Source organism: Emydura macquarii, unplaced genomic scaffold, assembly GCF_026122565.2.
Source record: "Emydura macquarii macquarii isolate MOO-44397 ecotype Brisbane River unplaced genomic scaffold, CSIRO-AGI_Emac_v2 contig_312, whole genome shotgun sequence".
In the NCBI taxonomy this organism is placed as follows: domain Eukaryota; kingdom Metazoa; phylum Chordata; order Testudines; family Chelidae; genus Emydura; species Emydura macquarii.
In genome coordinates, this window is record NW_027130449.1 from 7159228 (window position 1) to 7180712 (window position 21485).

General features: G+C 49.4%; 1 protein-coding gene across 1 annotated transcript in view; it reads left to right on the forward strand.

The window, feature by feature from the left end:
• JAM3 (junctional adhesion molecule 3) overlaps positions 1-21485 on the forward strand; it is a 37952-nt gene that overhangs the window by 6241 nt on the left and 10226 nt on the right. The window lies entirely within an intron of this gene.

Genomic DNA, 21485 nt, shown 5'->3' on the forward strand with positions numbered 1-21485 from the left:
ACCCCCTTTTACAATGCAAAAGCAGTCTAGGCTGTAGTTTGGAATAACATAATGCTAACTTTTTAAAATATATAATGTCGAACTAAAATGTAATGTGGTATTAGTCCAAAAGTTCAGCCAATTTCAAATGACGTTTACATATATGTATACACACACCCCTTACTGCTCCCCCACACGGTCTATAGAGATAAATGTATGTGCACTTCTTGCACTTTTTTCCCCCAAACCTGTAATTTAGAATTGACTGAGCAGGTTTTGTTTAAACTACAAGATCAGTTGTACAAAGCCATTGTTAAAACCGAAGCACACCGTCTGCTCACCCATCTTAAGCACAGTGATGACAAATCTAATTAAATTTGACTGACCTGTAACAGAAATACAAACCATTCCTCTGGGCAAACAGACAGCGAAGCTGTACAAAGCTCTTTCTTTTAGACCAAGATTAGCCTTGGGAGATGGGGGTGGAGAATGTCAGAGCCACGTTATCAGTCGCTGGAAAATAAAGGCCCCAACTCTGTTGTTGTTACTGTTGTTGTATTACAGTAGTACAGAGGGGCCTTAGTCGTGGGCTGGCACCTCAGCGTGCTAGGCGCTGTACAAACACAGAACAAAGAGACAGCCCCTGTCCTGAGGATTTTACAGTCCAAATCCCATTGGGACACATCATGTGATTAAAGCTACACATGGGCCTAAATATTTGCAGGATTGGGCCTAACGGGCTGCCACAGAGACTCAGAGGAATCCTTACGGTAGATTGCCAAGGTGGCATCCGCAGCGACCGAGTAACGGTAGTGGAAGGGAAGGTCTCCATGAGCTAACTGCCAAGTCTCTGCCCTCATACCCCGGCCTCCGTTAATTGCACTGCACCCTGCTCCTGTGTCACGCAGCAAATGGGCTTTTCCAGAGGGGCTCGAATCGTTTCCAGCAGAGGAACCTTTTTAACCAGGGTTTTACACAGTTAATGATGATCCCTTAGAAGGATCTTATCAGGTGCTCTTTTTATATATTTCCCAGTCTTCGTGTTAATCTCCATTTCTTTTTTTCATACCAAGCCCTACAAATAAATACCAGGGAGGGAGAGGAATTATATAAGTTCAGCGCCAATGTGGACACAAGAACTAATGGATATAAACTGGCCACCAGGACATTTAGACTTGAAATTAGAAGCAGATTTCTAACCATCGGAGGAGTGAAGTTCTGGAATAGCCTCCAACGGGGTGCAGTGGGGGCAAAAAACCTAGTTGTCTTCAAAACTGAGCTTGATAAATATATGGAGGGGATGGTCTGACGGGACAGTCTAGTTTAGCAATTGACTGATCTTTGACTACTGGTGGTAGATATGCCAATGGCCTGTGAAGGGATGTTAGATGAGGAGGGTTCTGAGTTATTACAGAGAATTCTTTCTTGGGTGTCTGGCTGGTGAGTCTTGCCCACATGCTCAGGGTTTAACTCTGGGAAGGAATTTTCCCCCAGAGCAGATTGGCGAAGGCTTTGGGTTTTTTTGCCTTCCTCTGTAGCATGGGGCATGGCTCACTTGCTGGTGGATTCTCTGTACCTTAAAGTCTTTAAAGCATGATTTGCGGACTTTAATAACTCAGTCATAGGTCAGGGTCTATTACAGGAGTGCATGGGTGAGGTTCTGTGGCCTGCGTTGTGCAGGAGGTCAGACTAGATGATCATATTGGTCCCTTCTGACCTTAGAGTCTATGAGTCATCTGAACCAGCAATCAGGTTATTTTAGAGGGGAACCTTCCCAAGCCATAGGTGGGAGTGAGCCGCCCATGTGGATGGGGGACTGGGTGCGTAACTGTCCTCGGAGCCTTTGCAAACCTGCCCCTTGCTGCTGGTGAAAGGTCTTGTCTTCACCTGAATGCTAGTTGCGCTGTTTGAACACAGAACAAGGACAGCACAAGCAGACCCAAGGTCAAACTTCTCCCCCACGCCGCCCTCTGTCACCGTGTGCCTGGTTCAGCAGGGTACGAGGGCACATGCCTCCCTCTAAGCACGTGATAGTGCCACTGACGTCCGTGGGGCTAGACAGGGGCTTAGAGGGAGGCATGTGCTCAAGTGTCTTGCTGGACGGGCACCTCCTAAAAGGGAGGAGGTTATTGTCTCTGCCTCTTTCCATCCTTTGCTTTTCTCCTGCAAAGGAAGGTGCTAAAGACTGTTGTGACCTGGCTGTCCACGAGGAACCAGGATGGCCCCCCCCAGCTTATTTCACATCGGCCAGCAAACGCCCGCTAGATAGCTACAAATGAGTCGCTGCTGGTCTGAGCTGTCCTTGAACTTGTGGCCTAGAGGGCCAGCGTGTCTCCTTACCGCTCCAGCCCCCTGCCTGGCAGTCAGAGCTCAGCGCGGCCTGTTGCTTGAGGCCGTGAAGGAGCTCCCGCTTTCCTTTTACCTACTGTGAGAAGCCCAGGAATAAGGGGCATGGTAGCTCTGCCCGCTGAGGTGCTGTCCTGTGGGCCAGCGTCGCAGCCAGGGTGTGAAATCAGCTACTGACTTTCTCCACAAAGAAGCTCTGATGAGCCTGGCCAGAGGACAGCTGTCCTCGCCTCGCTGCACTGCATGAGTTCATAAGTCCCTCTCCCACTCAGGGGAGGATAAGTCATAAATCCTTTGAAGTCTTGTTTCCTTTCAGTGGGAACAACTTCTAAACTGCTCCACTGCCCCCCTGCCCCCCTTTCCGTACAGAGCTGACTGTGCTTCCTGGCCCAGCACCGACAGCTGTGCTGGGATTTGAGCTAGTGTCTCTGGGACGTGGGGACACTAGGGCATTTTACTGGGTGCAGCGAGCTCCATCATAGGGCAGTTTCCATTTGTGGGATGGGTTACATGGCACGACCCCGCGGCCTGCTCCCAGAGTTACCCCGCGGCTGTTAGCCAGCAGGGCACTGGAGTTCCTGCCCACTCCTCAGTGGGAGTTATTGTTCGCATGAATTATCGGGGCTCCCAGCAATCCACTGCGGCCCCCGACTCCTTTTCAAACACTCCTTTTCCTCTCAGGCCTTGTTTGCATTTAGGGATAGCCTCATTTTCGCAGCTGGTGGCCAGGTTGGTAGGCTGGGTTTGACGGTTCAGTGCAGACATTGCACCCATTCAGTTAATCAGGGTTTACCTTGATGCCAAATAACTCTACTAGGTACAGGAGACATCGAGCCTAAGTCAAAAGTGATGTGCATGGTGCTGAGATGCATATTAGTAACCAGACATAATTTACATGCCCAGGGGCTGGAGAAGGCATAGATTGAAGTGTGTGGGTTGAGGAGTGACTAGAAGGAATGGGGGGCAGTATCTGCCCCAGGGGCTCTTCCGTGGCTGATTGCACCACTGCCGTCCAGCGTGGTGAGTTACCAGCGGCTCAGATCTCCAGTGTAGCTCCACTCCTCTTTACGCACACTTACTGGCCTACAGCTCACACAACCTTGCTCCTCCCCTGTGAAACTGGCCTGCTGCTGAGACAGCTTGGTGAGCCGGATCGATGCAGGTGGCATGTAGGCAGTGCTCTGTACCAAAGGTTACAAACCGGGTTGGGTCCTGGCGCAGTGGTTCCACCTGCATCACGTAGCTCTGTAAAGGGCCGGGCTAATGCGATCTATCGGCCCCCCTGGCTGCAATGCTGTGAAAGTGCTTGTAGCGAGCGTTGTGGGAAACATCTTGCAATTGAGTGACAAAAACGTAATGGCTTCGGCTGCTTGAATGTCTACCAAGAGCTTTTCAATTCCGGCCTCCTCCTCCGTCACTTCTGAGAGACCCGTGTCATGCTCCCCGCATCTGTCAATCGGCCTCATGCTCCCGACATGATGCAACATCTTTTACTACCTTATCCTGCTGTCGCAGTACCCCATCTCCTTTCCCTTTCCCCTGTTTTCTTCCCCTCAGTCCGGAGTTCAATTCCCCTCAATTTGCAACAGTAGCATTGGGACAGGAGCCATCTTCTTGTTCTGTTTGTACAGCACCTCGCACAATGGAGATCTGGTCCACGACTCGGGTTCCTTGGAGCTACCACAATACACAACAAATAATAATAATCATTTTCACTTAAAAGCCAAAGTACCTGTTACAGAATTTACAGCTGCTTCTCTGTGCTTGAAGCTCCTCTAACAGCTAGCTGTTAAGCATGCTCTTAACCAGGATGCTCAGTGATATTATGGTCCCTTCGTCTCCTGGCTTGATACCAGCTAAATGAAGAGAAAGGACAGGGGGTGATTTAGTTCCTGCTTAGGATGTAAACCAATTTTAAAATGCAGCTGTGGTGCGAAAAAGGCCCCTTTCTTATCGGACACCTCTGTTTCCTTTGTGTCGGAGTCAGATCTACCAGCACAGAGCCAATGCAGCAACAGGAAAGCAAGCTGAGTGCTAGTCTTCCCTGATGCAGCAGCAGCAGCACTGCCTGGTTGCAGAGATTCTGTTGCTGGAGGTGGAAAGGACCCACCTGGGTTATCAGGGCCGGGGCTGCAGTCAGAAAATTGTCTTTCAAACTGGACACAGAGCAAATGGATCTGGAATTTGTGGAGAGAACCTGGGGCTGAGGTTTTCAGCAGTGAGTAGTAATGTTGGATACCCAGCTTGAGACACCACAAAGGGTCTTTCCAGAGGGTGGGGCTCAGCACTTCCTGATAGGCAGGCCCCTTTCCAGTGTCTCAAGCGGGGCCCCGGAGAACTGAGGCTCCCCAAATCACCAGTCTGATCCCCAGTCTTGGCCTCGGCTGTCTTTTCCTTGGTGATTTTGATGAACATGCAGCCATGCCATCTGGGTGTGTGACTGCGCTTTTGGATTTGAGCCCTACCATAAACAGGGCTGTGGCCGGCACATGAGGCAGGTGTACGTGCAACTGGCCAGTGGGTTACGTGTCACCGTCTGTGCCTGAGCCACGGAGGACAGGAGACTGGTACAGCCCAAGCTGCAGCCAGCTCTGCTGGCTCAGTCCCTGGAGTGTTGGACGAGATGGCGGCCATCACAGAACGCCATGGCTGGCTCCTGCGGGAACAGGCCCTGAGTGCCTCAGAGCCTCCTGGACTCCATTTGTGAGCGATGGGGTCCCCGAGCAGGCGATCCCACCTTCATGCAGAGAGCCATATCCGGATGCCCCACTGACAGGTGCATCAGAGGAGATACCTCCAGGGTTGCTCTCTGAGCGCCTCAGCCGGCCTGTGCTTTCATCCTGCGCATAGCCATCTCTGCTGTGAGTAATGCAGGCTCTGTATGCGGTAGGGAGTCACGGACAGACTAGGCCAGAAATATTCCAGTACAAACTCCCCATTGACCTGCCCAGCAGGTTCCACATCTGCGTTATCTAGGCAGCTGTTCTGTGGGTGAGCAGAGCCGGCTCCATTAGCCAGGGCTCTCCCATCCCTGCCTGCAGCGTGACCAGGGGCAGGAGTGGCACCCCGGTGCCTCCATTGCCTTACTGCCGCTCAGCACTTTTCGTTGTCAGGGACTTAACTAGGATTACTAGATTATTGTGGGCCCTGTCAGGAGGAATCTTCTCCTTTAGGCTTTATTATCCCAGCTCGTTCTGCGGCGCGCCAGACTTCAAAACAATTGCAGCCTGGCTTCCGAAATGCTGGCCGAGGAGGCAGAGCTATTAGCAGCGGTTCACTACACAAAGGGAGCGTCTGCCCTAGAGAGAATAAAGCAGAACTGGGGTTTCTTTGCTGCCTCTCTTGCTTAAGGAATGTAACGAGGCTTTATTAAAAGTAAGGAGTTAGATGTCGCAGCTGCGGTGGCTGCACGGGGCAAACGCTGTGCTCTGCGCTGAGCAGCTATTCACACACAGCACAGGACCGACACAACTGCTAAACATGGCAGCACGCTGTGGGGAAGGGACTGTCTTTTCAACAAAAGCACGTACAGCGCCTAACTCAGTGGGGCCCTGAGTCCTGCTTGTGGCTTCTCAGCACTCCCGCGGTGCAAAGAGTAAAAGATAAATCCTGCTGGCGCTTTGTGCAGTCCCTTCTCACCACAGAACCGCATCTGAACCCCGCCTTGGTCCCTCTGTGACGGTGTAATTGCATTGCCCTTTCGTGGGTTCCTGTAGCAGCGCGTTCTGCACTAGCAGATTTCAGTGGATTCTGGATGGTGGCAAGGCATGGGCCATGTGACCTGCAGAACTGAGAAGCGTCTTCGTGCGTCCCAAGAATGTTCCATCTCTAGAGAGGCTCATGCCAGAGTCGAGCAGCTGAGAAGTTGGCATCTCTGATGATAGCAGGGCCAAATCCCATTGCGGGAACTAATTTTTGCAGAGAGTGAGTTGCCTATTCTGTTAGCTTGCTCTGTGCTGCGAAGCTGGAGAGCTAGAGGGAGGGAGTTAGGAGCTGCTGCCTTTGGACTTAGGGAAGGATGTGGCAACCCTCTGAGGTCACGTAGCTCACTTCCGCCATCCAGGGCAGGATTGTTTCTTTCAGTGTGTTTTCCTAGTACTTTATCTAGCCTAGTTTGAAATGCAGAAGCAACAAGACTTCCTCTGCTTCTCCAGGGGAAGCTGTTCTGAGTCCAGTGGCTCTTGTTAGAAGCTAATCCCATTGTTCAGCCTAAATGGTCCTTTTCATCACCGTCTCCCCTCCTTTGGCATTCACACCCTTTAAACGCTTGTTATTGAGTCTCATTTGCCCCCAGCCTGCTTAGCTGCTGTATCTTGAAATCGCAGACTTTCTTGTTTTGTTTTTATTAGCTTTTGGGGCCTGGCCACACCATTTAGAGGGTCCACATGTAACTGCCGAGTGCTGGTGTGGATGATCTCAGATATCCTCCTTGCGGAGACACGCTGGTGTCTTGATAGATAGACCCACGAACCTGGCAGGGCAAGCGACTAAAACTGTACTGAGATATGCAAGAGCTGCACGCCCGATAAAATTCCTCCACGCACACAGCAAACTTCCTGCTGCTGCGGCCAGAGTCCCATGGGAAAAGTGCCTCTGACCAGGATACGCATGGTAGCATTTGGCTAAGAAAATATTTGGCTAAAAATAACAATAAGTTTTAAAAAAACCCCAAGTGCCTAGGAGAAGTTAGTTCTCAGCCAAGTGGCAAGTTTGACTCCTACATGGCAGAATCTTTTAACTTTTTCATGCCAAGGGTCACATCCAGTGTCTATATTATGAATGATGACTGTGTGCAGAAACCCAGGCTTGGAAGGGCCAGAATTATCATCGTTATTTGTCTCACCATAGCACCATGGCCAGAATCCCGTTGTGCCAGGCACTGTCTCAGATATAAATGCAGGGAAGTTCAAAATACTTTCCTTCCCCAAGGATAATTAAGCCAGCTTTGCCCCAGTGTTGTTCTTTGCATTCTTCATGTCTACGGGTGACCTTACTCACAGGCTCCTAATACCTCCCCATTTCCTGATGCTGCTTCTGAGTCAAGAAGTCAAATTCCCTGGCACAAAGGGAGGCAGCTCCCGAAAGTCTGAGGCCTGAACCAGGGCTGGTTTTAGTCTGGTAAATCCGGTCAGCTTGTTACAGTGAATTGTGGCTGCCTCCAGGAGAATTTCGCCTAACTTGCATTTTTCCATGCAGCTTCATTCCGAACATCTGTCACCCTTCTCCTGGATCGACCCCCTTTGCTCTGGCAGATGCACAGCGCAGTGTCAAAGCTGCGTTAGAGAAGATGGTCGGAGCCCGCCAGTGTGAAACGATGGCAGTGACACTTCACAGGCTCTTAGCAGTGAGCTTGTAGGCAGATGTTAACACTCCCTTAGTACCTGCAATCTGTCACTTACAAAGTTCATTCTGAAATGTCCCTGTGCACTTGGCAGCTGCATCTTTTACCTTCGGCTAAAATGATACCAAAAGCCAGAGCAATGATGCTGTAAAATCAGGAAAGGCGTTCCTGAAAGGGAAGCTGTGTCCGGCCCCATCATAAAGAATCCTCTCTCCACGCCCCTTTTGGGCTGTTGGCTTTGCTGATTGTTGGTCTTTTCCCAACTCCTATTTTTGCCACAGGAAGATGATAGGCCGGATCTGAAGTGCTGCTGATGTGCTGTTGGTCAGGCTCCATGATGGAGAAGAGCTAAGAACTTAAGAGATTAGAGTCAGAGGAAGGGAATTCTAGGCTAAAGGTCTGAAGGTCGCTGTATTGCTGCTTGCCACTCAGCCAGACGTTAATGAGTATTGCCAGTGCTGGGAGCGTTTCAGCTTCTTTGCATTCTCTGAACTGCGGGCAGCCAGTGATGTTCTTCCTCCTCCAGGGCTTGCGTCAGGGAGGCAGTGAGCATCCCGACTCCTGTGGGAAGTGAGCACCTTGCAAGATCGAGTTTGGGCTTTGAGTGTCTTTTCGCCACACCGTGTGCAGAAAGAAACACCTAACTCGCAGGATGCTGCTGTGGGTGTGAAGTGCGGCCCAGAGCTGCATCGCCTGCCTTGGGCAATATTGTTGCCTTGATTTAGGACCTGTTCCTCACCTGAAACGACCCATGTTGGGCGGGCGGGGAAGGGGAATTAGTTTGCTCCGGCATGTTGGGTTCTCCCCAAATTCAAAGCAAGACTCCCACCGATTGAAAACAAAATAAGGTTCACCCTGTCCCCTTCCCCTCCATGCCCTGAATCCCTGCCAGGTGGCATTGAACTCGGAGCTACTGCGGAACTGCCCCCGTCTCTAATCTGCAGCTTCCTCTGCAGCTGCTTGAAACGTCCAGAGAGAGAATGTAACAGGGCCTCTGCCAAGGGACAGTCTGGGCGGGAGGACTCCGACTGGGGAAAGGCCATTGTCTGGGATGACATCAGGGCATCCTCCCTGCCTCACATCACTGCCATCTGCTTGCTCCCTCCCACTAAACCTGCCATTGGTCTCACAGCACTGTGGAGCAGGGCAGCAACTTTATTTCCGCAAGTTACAGACAGCGCACAATGTGATTACGGCAGCTGCCACGGGGCCGGGCAGTGGAACACAAGCAGAAGCAGAAAAGCATATTGACTCCTCATTCTGAGGCATTTTGCCTCAAATCCTCACTTTTAAATATTCTGTCCCTTTTCACCCTTCCTCTTCCTGGCCTCTATCTGTGCTGTCTGAGGCCATCTTGCCTAGTAATTAGAGTACAGGACCCTCAAAGTATATTTCTGGCTCTGCCACTGAATTGCTGTGTCGCCTTCATTGAATCCCTGTCGCTCTCTGTGCCTCAGTTTCCCCATTGATAATTTGGGGGTAATACCTATGTACTGCATCACGTGGGTTTGAGGCGTAACTAATGGTTGCAAAGAGTTGTGACTGTCCAGTGAAAGTTGCGGTAGAAGAACACAGTGGATGAGATTTGCAGAGTCATCTAGGGAACTTAGACACCTATCCACAACTAATTTTACTAATGAAAGAGAGGTGTTTAAATCCCCTAGATAGGGGGGAAAATCTCAAGCAGTATGGGCAGGAAAGCAGAGCACTTCTAAGATCTGCTAGCTCTGTGTCTGCTAATTAGAGCAATAAGAAGAGTGGTCAATAGAATAGGACTGTTTTATCCAAGTTTCAGACAAGTGATCTGTTTTTGTTTCTTTATTGCTTTTCTGGTCATTGCTAAAGACTCTGTGCGCACATCGATGGAAGCTGTCTCGTCTATCTGCCTCCCTTCTGAGTCATGCAGTGATACAACAGGTCCAGTGTCTGTCATTTCCCAGGAGCCGCTGTGATGTTGCAAACTTAGAACCATTGCATAGGGGGTGTTGATCCTTGAGGTCAATGATGAGAGAAACCCACTAACTCATCCAGGCTGGGTGTAGTCACCCAATGAGAGGTACCTGCTGTTCAATGTATTCTGTGCTCCCTCCTCCCTGCCAGTCACATGGGAAGTAAAAACATCCCAGGTGATGCGCCTTTTGCAGGAAGGGAGCAGGAATTTTGGAACCCAAGGTTTTCATGGATGCTGGTCCTAGGGTGCCGGCTTGCTCGCTTGCCTCTTGTGCGGCTTGAACGTTCTCCCCAGCTACACATCAGTCCTCAGTTCCACGGGCAACTGACTCACTCAGGCTTCCCTTGGGGATGGTGATCGTTTATTGTAAGTACTGCAGCTAGAAGCTCCCCTCTGAGCCCCATGCTGCTGTGGGCTGTGCACACACACACGACAAGTGCCTACCCCAGAGAGCTTACAATCCATTGGGGAATGGTCTGACTCCCCTCCTGTGCTTGTCCTGCCGCTAGTGGGACTCAGGAGATCCAGGTTCAGTTTCCTGGTGTGAACTTGGGCAAGTCACTTACTCCTTCTGTGTCTCTGTAAACTGGGGATAACAGCAGTGCTGTGTTGTGAGCAGACACAGGTTAAAAGTTGGTGAGGTGCTCGTAGCGTTCTGAAAGGGGAGCCGTGGGTAGATGGATACGTCATGCAGTACGCCTGCAGTTGTACCCAAGGAGCGTGAAATGAAAATTCAGAAAGCTGTTAGGAGGTATCCTTGATCTTCACAGACTTTGCCCTGCGAACACCTGCTGCAGCCCCATAACCAGAAGAAGGGAGATGGTTTGTCTTCGGGAGATCACTCATGCAGAGAGGTCTTTGTCTGTTGTTTTTCTGTTGTACTGGCTTGGAGACTGCCTGTGGACAAACCGCTTTGCTGTCTGATTGAGGCAGAACAGTAAATCCCCTGTCAGAAACAGGCTGTGTGCATGGGTTGCTTGTTAATGGGCTTTCTCTGCACAAACTACACAAAGGTCTTCAAGGTGCAGATTTCTACCAGGAAACTCGCCGGTTAAGGATTTTGTCGCACTGTTAAATTTCACATACTTTATATATGAACATTCATTTCTATGGCCTGCTTAGCAATGAGCACTCATGGGGTTATTGATGAGCGAGAACCTGAACTCTTGCATTTGATGGTTTGGTTTTTTAATTGCAAAGGTAGGACCCAGTCCTGCAATGAGCTCCACCTGGAGACAGGGGCACTACTGCCTGGAGCTGATTGCATGATCAAGGCCCTTATTCGTTTCGCACCGACAACGTGCTTATTGTTGTACATGTCATGAAGATGAAGCTGGTCTCTGCTCTGGACAACCTATCGATCGAATGTTCCAGTTAACACGGGGGCGTTTGCGTTGCATTGGATGAAGGGCGGGGTGTGTGTATGTCTGTGTCTCCTCTTTTAAAAAAAAGAAAGGAATTTTCCCATGTTTGACATCTGTCCGTTCCTGGTCTCGTAAAGCTCTCTCAGACCCGCCTATGCACTGTGCAGGGCTGAGAACACAGGTGGTTTTCAGTCACACTGTGTTTGGGAAAGCCCGACCACCAGCCTGGTTCAGGCAGAGGGCTCCACAATACCCGAAAAAGACTGGCATGGGAGAAAACCTGCTGCTGTTAAGCGCTGAAACAGACACGAATGTGTGACTTACAGGGAAATGTATTTGTGATGGGGTGGAAGGTGTTAATTTAACTCCTACCCCAAACCCTTTCTTTCAGAGGTTCTGTTGTACCAGGCTGCCCCACATGTCTTCTTAGCATAAAGTCGTGACACGGATAGTGTGGATGTGCACCGCTGCGCTCTGCTAGATGGAATAATTACTGCTTCCTGTGCCGTCACAGGCTCGAAACAAACAGTTCGGGGGCAGGGGGAAGCAGGTGGATCCGTGTTCCGTGCCTGCAGTCGGTGTGATGTTCTGTGCGGCTGTGGCGTGCAGGTTGATGGCATCCTGGAAGTCCGAGGATGGTGTGGATTTGTCACACTCTGGAGGTTCTGTGCCCATGCAAAAGGGGTGCTTTAGGTGCCCTCTGCTATGGCCAGCTTTATTGCTTTATATGTATACCAAATCGTTTGTGCTGGCCAATCAGATTGATGGCTAACTTGTCAGGTGATCTAAATTTAAATAAATAAATTAGCCTGCCAAAAATGGCCTCCAAAAAGAAATAAAATAAAATAAGTGCACCCAGTTACTTACTGTCTGAGCATTAGTTCTGTTCTGTAAGGCAGTCAGAACGTAGCAGATCACTTTCATGGTACAGGAAACTCCAGCTAATGTGATGCAATTTGTACGATTTTAGAGATAATGAAATGGAGGTAATTGGAGTAGAACACTGGCCCAGGAGTGCTGGCTCCTCGCTTTGATCACTTGCAAGTTACCAGCAGTGATCTCCTTAGCTCTCCTATGACACTTGTCATCAAAGGCTTGCGAAAGACTTCACAAAGGTGGGTCGGTATCATCACCATTTTACAGCTGGGTAAATGGAGGCACAAGGAGGTGAAGGGACTTACCCCAGGCCCCGCAGCAGGTCAGTGGCAGAGCTTGGTCTAGAACCGTCTTGGACCAGGCTGTTCCCTTGCTTGTAGTAGGCAAGCAGTATCCTGTGACAATTCCAGTATGTAAACTCTTTGGGACGGATCCCATCACTTACATGATGTCCCACTCTGATGGAGACTTCTATGTGCTACTGTAATACAAACGTTCAGTAATAATATACCGACGTCAGATCACTGGACACAGAAGGAGAGCACGGATCATAAACCAGTAAAGAGACAATGCTCGTAGAATAGCACAAAGCACATGCTGGATTTACCAGCAAGAGATGGAGAGTGAGAGGAAAAGCAGCAGAAGGGTAGGGAGAAGGAAGGGAAAAAAACCCCACTATGGCATGTGGAGAAACGCCGTTACAGACTTCTCTGCACCATTCCATTTGCCATCCCTCTTGTTAATTACTGTGCATGTTTCCTGCCTGTGCCGACATGTCTCCTTTGTTTGTAGGAGTCTGTGGGGGACTTGGCTTCCTTTTTACACAAATGTGCATCTAAAATAAGCCAGTGTTTAATGTAGCTGGTAAAAATAAAAACCTCCCAGCGTAGGCATCTATGACAGCACAGAGGATTTATGGCTGGTTGGAGTGTTTTCCAATACATTTGGCTGCCAGTGGGAGGATAGCCTTTTCGAACTGTTATCAGTTCCCACACAGACCAGGCCCCGAACCAGACTGTTGCTTAATTTGGACCTGAATGCTGAGCGGCTTTTGTTTCTTAATCTTCAGCTACACATCTTCATTGTTCCCCAGCCTGCCCCAGAGCCAGGCTTGAATTTGCCCTCGGCAAACAGCCAACAGAGAGCCTTGGAACTGGCGGTGCGCGTGTGGGTCTGCTGGGCCTTTGGCAATCCAGTGAATATATGACTGACTCCACGTGGGTGATCAGTGGGGTTTGAACCTTAGACCTTCAACACTAAAAGCACAGAGGAGCTAATGGATTGAGGGTGGGATTTTCAAAGGACCTACAGGAGTTAGGCACCAAGGGCTTAATTTATGATGGCCTTTAGGCACCTAAAGATGCTGATAGGCACATAGTGGGATTTTTAAAAGCTCCTTAGTGAGTTTGGGGCATAACTCCCATTGAAGTCATTAGGAGCTAGGTGCCTAACTCACTTGTAAATCCCACTAGCTGCCAATCTGCACTTTTGTAAATCTGGTCCCTGTATCTCTCTGACTCTGAATGGGAGCTAGCACCTAACTCCCTTGGGCTCATTCAGAATCCCAGCCTATGGCCATTAGTTGAAAGCAGGAGCAGGCTCACAAACCTCTGACGTGGACCGGTTGGGCGAGGGAGGCAGAGCACCCCACATTCCTAGCGCACTGACAAATGGTGCAGGTGTAACTGAACGCCACTGTCCGGTTATGAAAAGCAGGGTTCTTGAGAACTGCAGCACAACTGACCATCTGGGAGAAATGGCTAATGGCGTAGGGGCTATTCTGGATCTAGTGTAAAGAGAAGGTTCCCATGCGACACTTTGACTTTCTTATTGATAAATCTAGCTCTGTCCATGCTCAAGTTCCTGAGACATTCTGGGGAAGACAAAAGTATCCAAGGTCTTTGGATCCATCTGATAACGCTCCTGCCTTTTGATAACTTTGCATATGTTTAACACTTCCTATCAGTGTATCCCAAAGCACTTTACAAAGGTGACTGAGTATCATTATCATCGTTTCTCAGATGGAAAAATTGATTTACTCAGGATCATCAGGTGGGAACAGAAAGCAGCTTTCCTAAGTCCTGTTCCCTTCCCCTGTTCACTAGTCATTGCGGCTTTCTCTACTCTGCTGGCTCTCCCCCACCAGAGTGGATGGGGGAAGCGGACTGACAAAAATGGGAACTGTTCTATTTCTTGCAAGCACACAGATAGCATGGTTTTGGCGTGACAGGACCAGCACTGGTTCAGCTGGGCTGCCCTAGCTCCGTCGCTCTGCGCAGCAGGTTGACATATCTGCTTGTTTTGTCATTTCTGCCATGCCATCTTTGTCACAATGGATGCTGCAGGATGCTTCTCAAAACTGGCTGTCAGACATGTTGACACACAGAGTGTTCTGCTGACATGCATACAGGGCCCAAAGGGGTATCATTCACTCCCACTCAGCAGCACTCTTGCTACATGAAGTAACCACCAGGAGAATAATGAGTAGGGTAACCAGATGTCCCGATTTTATAGGGACTGTCCCGACATTCAGAGCTTTTTCTTACATAGTTGCCTATCACCCCCCAAACGCCTGTCCCGGTTTTCCACACTTGTTATCTGGTCACCTTAGTAATAATGCATAATAAGGTATAATAATAAATAATAATAATAATGGGATTCTCACGGGCCTTAGGGGCATTCTGAATCGCAAAACAACCAAAGATTATGTGATGACGGAGGTCCCAGCATAACGGACCTGTTGCTTTTTGAGGGAGGAGGATGTAAGCATAAGAAAGAGTTAACTCACCGCTGTGGCATCCCTTCATGGCTGGGCGTGGTGGAGCAGCTCTCCCCTTGTCTTAATGCTCTTCCTCCTTCGTGGGCTCTCTTCTCATGACTCAACCCACCAGCCTGGTCTCTTTAAAGTTTCTCCCCTTCCAGGGGTACCAGCATCCCAAACAGACAACACCCCCCCCGATCCCTCTCTTCTGTCAGAACACTGGGCCCATGGCTCCTCCTTGGAGTCTTTCAACCACACTCAAAAGTGAAACACAAACCACAGTGAAAGCAGCTTCTGCCCCCTTCCTTGGGCGTAAACTTTTAATCCAGGCGGGGGTCTCCCCAGCTTTCTTCTGCTGCGGGATGCTGACTCTCAGGGGCTACCTCTGCTGAGTTTTGCCCCTAGTCTGGTTCCTCACCTCCAGCCTGCCCCCATGGCTGTCTGCCGGTGGGTGGCCGTCTCTCAGGCCCACTGCAAGAGTCTCCTTCATCCCTGCCACCTTCTCCCATTAGGGCCAAGGCTGCAAACACCCTCCTGAGGCTTCTCTGCTCCCTGCTGTTCAGAGAGAGGCTACAAAATCCTCCTCCTCCTGCCACTACCTTCTGCTCTGGGCTTCCTCTCCTTACAGAAACCAGCCAACTCCTTCCCCAGCTGGGACTCATCTTATCACTAGGTATGGCCTGCCCTCCAGGTGCAACCAGGTGTGTTAATTGGCCTCTCAGGCCCTTGTTAACCCTTTTGTTGCCTGTGTGGGATACATATCCCATCACAGTGTTGTTAGAAATAATCAAACAGGTTGTCCCGGGGGCAGATTGGGGAGATGGAACCCTTTATTGCCTGCTCGTTCCACCTCGACGCCACGAGGTGGTTACTTTACAATTCTTTTATCTATAACAGTATGTAAATGTATACATTTCCAGCAACTCCCCATAGACCATTGACACCTACAAAATGAATATTAACAACTCCATAATGAATACAATTACACCCACCCCTGTTAGTTGTTTACAGGATTACCATACAGAGGGCAGGCACATCACCTTGAAACTTACTAACATTCTTTGAAGCAAAGGCATGCCAGGAGGAGAAGGAAGATAATACTTTTTTCCCCACCAAAAGGCCTTGCACAGAAATAGTGATAGACTCATCCCCTGCCTAGGTGGCCAGGAAGGGAGGAGAAGAAGAGATCTAACAGACTCTAACTAAAATTCACACCAATTCACAGTTTGCCCGTGCCTTGACCGTTCCCTGTAATTTAGGCCTGGCCACTGTCCAGCTTTTAACTCTTCACTCTCCTACAAGTGTATTTTATAAAAGATAAATGAATGCGTCGAGTAACTATGAAGTTGGTAGCAATCGCTCCGCTGGAATCCCCCCTTCAGCCGCCTGCCATCAGAGGTTAGACTGAGGCAACAGCTCGACTGGAATCTTTACCAGCTCTGATGTTTAATTCCGAGAGCATTTAGCCTACAGTGCCTGTGACCCGAGAGTCTGTTAATGCCAACTGACAGGGGAGTCCAGGTGTCTCCTGCATCTGGTGTGTACATTCTGGTTCACCAAAGAATGGCACGTGAGATCTCAAATGAAAGCCACTGTCACGCTGCTTAATAATATCATGGTGAAATGCATGGACTGGTACTATGTAAGGAGTTGTGTGTGTATACACTGAAAATAGGTTCTTAGCGTCTGTATCCAGGGGCTAGTCACCAGCCAAAATGGAAAACAGATTTGCTGTCAGACAAGAGATGTTTATGCACCTGTCTCTCTGTTGGGATGGAAATGAAATATTGTAAGCTAACACAATGGCTGTTTGTTGACTAAGTAAAATGTTAAAGAGATGTGAAGTCAGCAGGTTAACAGCACATAGGAAAAACAAGCCATGGGTGGGTATCCTGTATGGGAGCAAGGACAGAGACTTAGGGAGTATATCTAGGAGGCAAAGAAGACATCCCCTCATCCTGCACCTAGGAAGTAAATGGACAGCGCATTTGCATTCATGAAAACAGAACCATAACCAGTCTTGGTTAACAATGCTGCAGAAGACATTGAGATAAAACTTCTTTAGACAGGAGGTTAACATGTTCGTTAAGTTGGGTCTCTAGAAAGCATGGTATGATCTGGTTTTATATGTAACCATTTGTTTCTGATAGCCTTACTCACTATCACTTGAACCTTGGATAATAAACTTCTTCTGGGTTTCAGTATAAATATAGCCCTGGGCTGTAATATTGAGCAAAGCGCTGGTCCTGAGTTGAATCTTACAAGCTGGTGCATTCTGTTCTGTGGGGAAGAGAGGGCCTGGTAGTAGCCAGTGTCAGAGGCTGGATATCACAGGGTAACGCTGCAAAGAGATTCGAGGACTGGGGAGCATCTGTTGTTAAACTGCAAGACAAAGTAAGGGCTGGCATAGTCCAGAGGAGAGGGTGAGAGTGGCTAACAAGCTGGTGGTCTTCGGGATCTGCCATCCAGCTAAGCACAAGCAAGACTCCTTCTAGCTGGAGTCAGGTGTGACAAGGGGAGCCCAAGAACTGCTTCAGTGCCCTAGAAAGATTCCCATCCCTTCCAGATTTCTGCTCAGTACTCTGGAGCAGCCCCAAGAAGAGACTGCTTCCCCAGCGCCCCCGTTCCGGGTTTGATACGAGACCCGGTGAATGCTGACAGGGATTTTAGTGCTGTGTAGATGTCCATACGTTGTTGATATGCTCAGTAAAGCTGATAATTGCTTACTTAAATTCAGTCCTAATGCAATGGTTGAAGGCACTCCCAGTAACTTGGGACATAATTTATGTGGGCTGGATCTTCTTTGCCAGAATAACAGCAGAGATACCCAGCAGACTTTGTTGCATTGTCCTGCACAGAGTTCTTGAGTGCTGGTTTCAAACTTGTCTCTCTGTGGGCCCTCCCAGTCCATTATGTACCTAGCCAGTGCTGTACGTGTTGATGTTTTGCAGGCTGTCAGCACAAGGACTGCAGAGGGCTTTAGGGGGTGGAATGCACGCCCGTGCAGAGAAGAGATCCGGCACAAGCCTTGTACACCATTTACGTCTTGTTTTGAAAGCTCAGGTGGGATTTCAACAACACACAAGCTTTGTGCAGTCACTGCGCTGGGGTGAATTTCACCCAGATGTGTATCCATAGTGTAAGGCTCCTCTAACGGGCGGGGAGGGGATGTTGTAACTAACGATCACGTAATACACCAAACAAAGCAAATACAGCAATTGCCATTAAAATAGTCAGCATGTGCCAACAGCCGTGGCGTCTGACGTACCACAGTGTTTCCCCTCTACTTAAACAGGAGAGTGATAACCGCTGGGAACTTTGACTTTTTAATGGCTTCTACTGTCCCCATAAGACTGATGCTGGTGGGGCTCAGGGCCGTGATAGTGACAGCCCGTGAGAAGATCATTTGCTGCTGCTTTGGAGCTTCTCTGATCCGTGTGTTGCTCCCTGCGCGACTTTCCCCTCCATGCCGTGCGTCGGAGCTCCCTGGCTGCACCGGAAACAATCAATCTGGCCTCGCATTGATTTAAGGAACCGCTGCTACGCTGTGTCCACAGTCAACAAACATCATAATCTGGGAACCACTCCCGATGGCTCCAGGCAGCCAGCGTTTACCTTAAATCTGTTGCTGTCCTGCTATGGGCCTGCTATGGGGCAACATAAATCTTGTTTTTAATGGGTAGGGAAGGGTAGGAAAGGGTGAGGGGTGTTTCCAAGAGCTGAGAAAGGCCAGAGTTTGATGGAGTCCTATTGCTTTGGATGTAATGTCTGTAGGATCACAGCTCCTGTGGGAATATCATACCACCACTACTTATTACGGTGTTACAGCCACCTTCCAATGAAACCACCTACAAATCTATTTTATCCCAAACCCTGTTATCTGAACCTCTGCATGATCTGAAACCCGTCCCTGTCCCATAGGTAGCTCATGCGGAAGGAATTCAGATAATGCAGAGATCAAATAATGGAGCAGAGACCCCGGGACTGGGATGAGGAGAAGGAAGAGGACAAAACCCCAGCAGCGGGGGAGGCTACCTTGGTGCTGAATGGCTCCTGCACTCTCGATTATCTGAAGAACATCCATGTCCTCTATGCTATTGGGATAACTGGGAGTGTACAGTAACAGTTATTATACTAGATGTATTTCTATAGCCAGTCAGCACAGCTTTCGGTGGGATGTTGTTGCTCTGGAAAAGGCTTCCTTATTGTAAACAAGGGCACATGGTATACATAGATCTGGGTGAAAGGTTTATTTTTCTGCAGCAGTGGATGTTTTCCTCTAAGTAACGCAGGCCCCTCTTTGCTTTCATTTGGGTGCATCTGTGCACTGGGGAAAGCCAGGCTGATGTGATAGACGAGCACAGACTGGAGCACAGTTGCTGTATAAACTGTTGTTTCTGGCTCTTCCAACGCAACCTGGCTGTCTCCCATAGCTCTCCTGCTATTCCTGGTCTCAGGAGACGTTGCCCTTGCGGTGGTTGTTTTTGCATTACTCCTTTAGGGAGCAGGGGCCTGTCTCAGAGATGACGAGCACCTGCAGGTCCCAAGACTCATGGCTGAGTTCACCAAAGCCTCTCTATGATGCAAGATAAATCCAAGTCTCCAAAGATAAGACGAAGGGGAGGCCCGGTACACAACACAGCCCTTGAGGAGAGTGCTGTGCACAGGGGAAGAGATGGGGAGTTGGATAACCATTGCGCTTCCTTTTCAGTCTTTGGCTCCTGCCTCTCAGAATGATATCGCCTGTATTAGGGAAGCTCGTGTGAGTGGTAGAAGCATCTTCACCAGTTTGCATCCTCTTCCTTGGACGTTTTGGCTAATTAGTGGTGTCCAGAGAAGACTTTTCTCTTCTGTGAGAACATGAGTCGTTAGTCGGTGTGGGTTTGAAAGGCAATCGCCTTTCTGCAGCAGAAGCATCAGCACAGTGGTGATGGTGAGAAAAGAATGTGTACACCCAAGCTCTGGGTGGGTAGCGAGGGATGGAGCTGAGGCAATATGTGCTTTGCAGCTGACAGGTGGGAAATTTCAATTCAGAAACAAAATGGCCTCCCTGGCAGCAGGGAGCCCGTTTAAAAGTGCTCCAGGGAACTTCAGAGAGATTTCCCCAGGCTCCTCGCTTGTCTTTCATATGGCTGGTTACTTTAATGCTCTGGGCTTTTGTTGAGGTTAGTGAGATCTGCTTATGCTCACCAGGGAGGAAGGTAAGGATCAAAAACATAGATTCACCATGTGGGATCTTAGATGGAACAAGAAGGATCAAAGGGAGAGCGAAGGGAAAGGAACATGTTACAGCTTCTGTGTGGCCTGGTTCCCATTCAGCAGAGCTAAGCCTGCAAACCTCAGGACTGGTATAAATGTGCTCTGCTCTCTCTCATTGCTGGCCTGCACCCGTGCTTTGCACAGCTACGCCGTTGCCTTCCGATGACAGTAAACCAAGACGGGAACAGCCTTTTTCACCTGCTGAGATCCAGCATGGAAGGTGGTATTCTTCTGTGCTCCTACAGTGAAAGACTTTTCAGACTGAATCCCAGGTCCCGTAGGGCTACGTTCCCCGCATATTGCATTGTCATTCATTCTAACCCCGACTGGCCAGGAACAGAGAATTGTCGCCTTCTTGATTCAACATCCGGCTTCTCCAAAGTGCTCTGCGGAGGTCTCCAAATGCTGAGCTGGAGAGGAGTGCAGAGGCAAGGAGTAATTTGCCTTCCTAGTACGGGAGCTCGGCTGAGGCCTTTGCAAGTTTGCCTCTTTGCCTTTTCGAGAAAGCTGCCGGAGACAGGAACTAGGCCCAGCGTGGCACTGAGCAAACTGTCAACACTTAACAAATAACCAGTGGTAATTAGCGGGGAGAATTCCAAGTGTCTAAAGGATGTAAGAGCATCAGGTCCAGCTGGGAATGTCTCTTAGGTGTTATAAACTCTCCCCCTCTTCCCCTGCATAGTCCTGCAGCAAAGAGCAGCGTTTCTTCAATGTATCCTCCTGATCCACCGAACTGTAGGAATTTTAACTTCCTTTCATCGCTGGTTTTTAGTTTGAAACATTTCCACCCGAAACGCCAAGCACGTGGGAATTTCCAGTTGTTTGTCTTAATGACGTAGACTGTTTTCCTCCTCTCCACGTCTCATTTTGATTCCTTTCCCTGGTTTGTCTTCAGCTTTGTCTGGTCTGTTTCATCCTGGATAAAGCGGGATCCTGATTTCTGTGTGTTTCAGGGTCACAGATGCTTTAGTTTTCACCTCTTTGCCTTTGGGCCTGGTCCAAAGCCCACTGAAGTCCATGGGAGTCTTTCTCTTGCCTGTGGTGGGCTTTGGATAATAATGAGTCTCCATGCTGGGCCCTGGTGCACTGTTGCTGCATACTGTTTTGTGTGCCCTAACCTACCACTGGGAGACAGGACAGCCCACGCTCTATGGGAGGGTATGCTTGAATGGGAGGTGATACTCAGCTGTTAAACCTTCTCCATGGGGGAGAGAGGGTTTGCTCATGCGGTCCCGTTTTCCTGCTGGGCAGTGCTGTATGCTGGCTAGCTGCCTCCTTCTGTCCCAGAGGAGCTGTGTGTACATTTGAGTGGTGGTGCATGTCTGTGGTTGGTGCTGCCCTTTGTGCCTGTCAGGATGAAAGGCGTTATTATGTTTGGAAAGCCATAAAAGGCCGGGTCTCAAGGAGGAAAATACTGTAAAAAGGTCAATCTTGCAGCACTAATTAGGAACATTCAAGGGGCTGGACTAGCAGCAAGGAGGGGGAAGCAGGGACGCTGGAGAATGAAAACAGCCCAGGGTGGACGGAAGATTTGCTGCATACGGTGGGTGGGATTTTCTACAGCACTCAGCATTAGCTTAACTCCGCTGTCCTTGAAGCCAGTGGAAG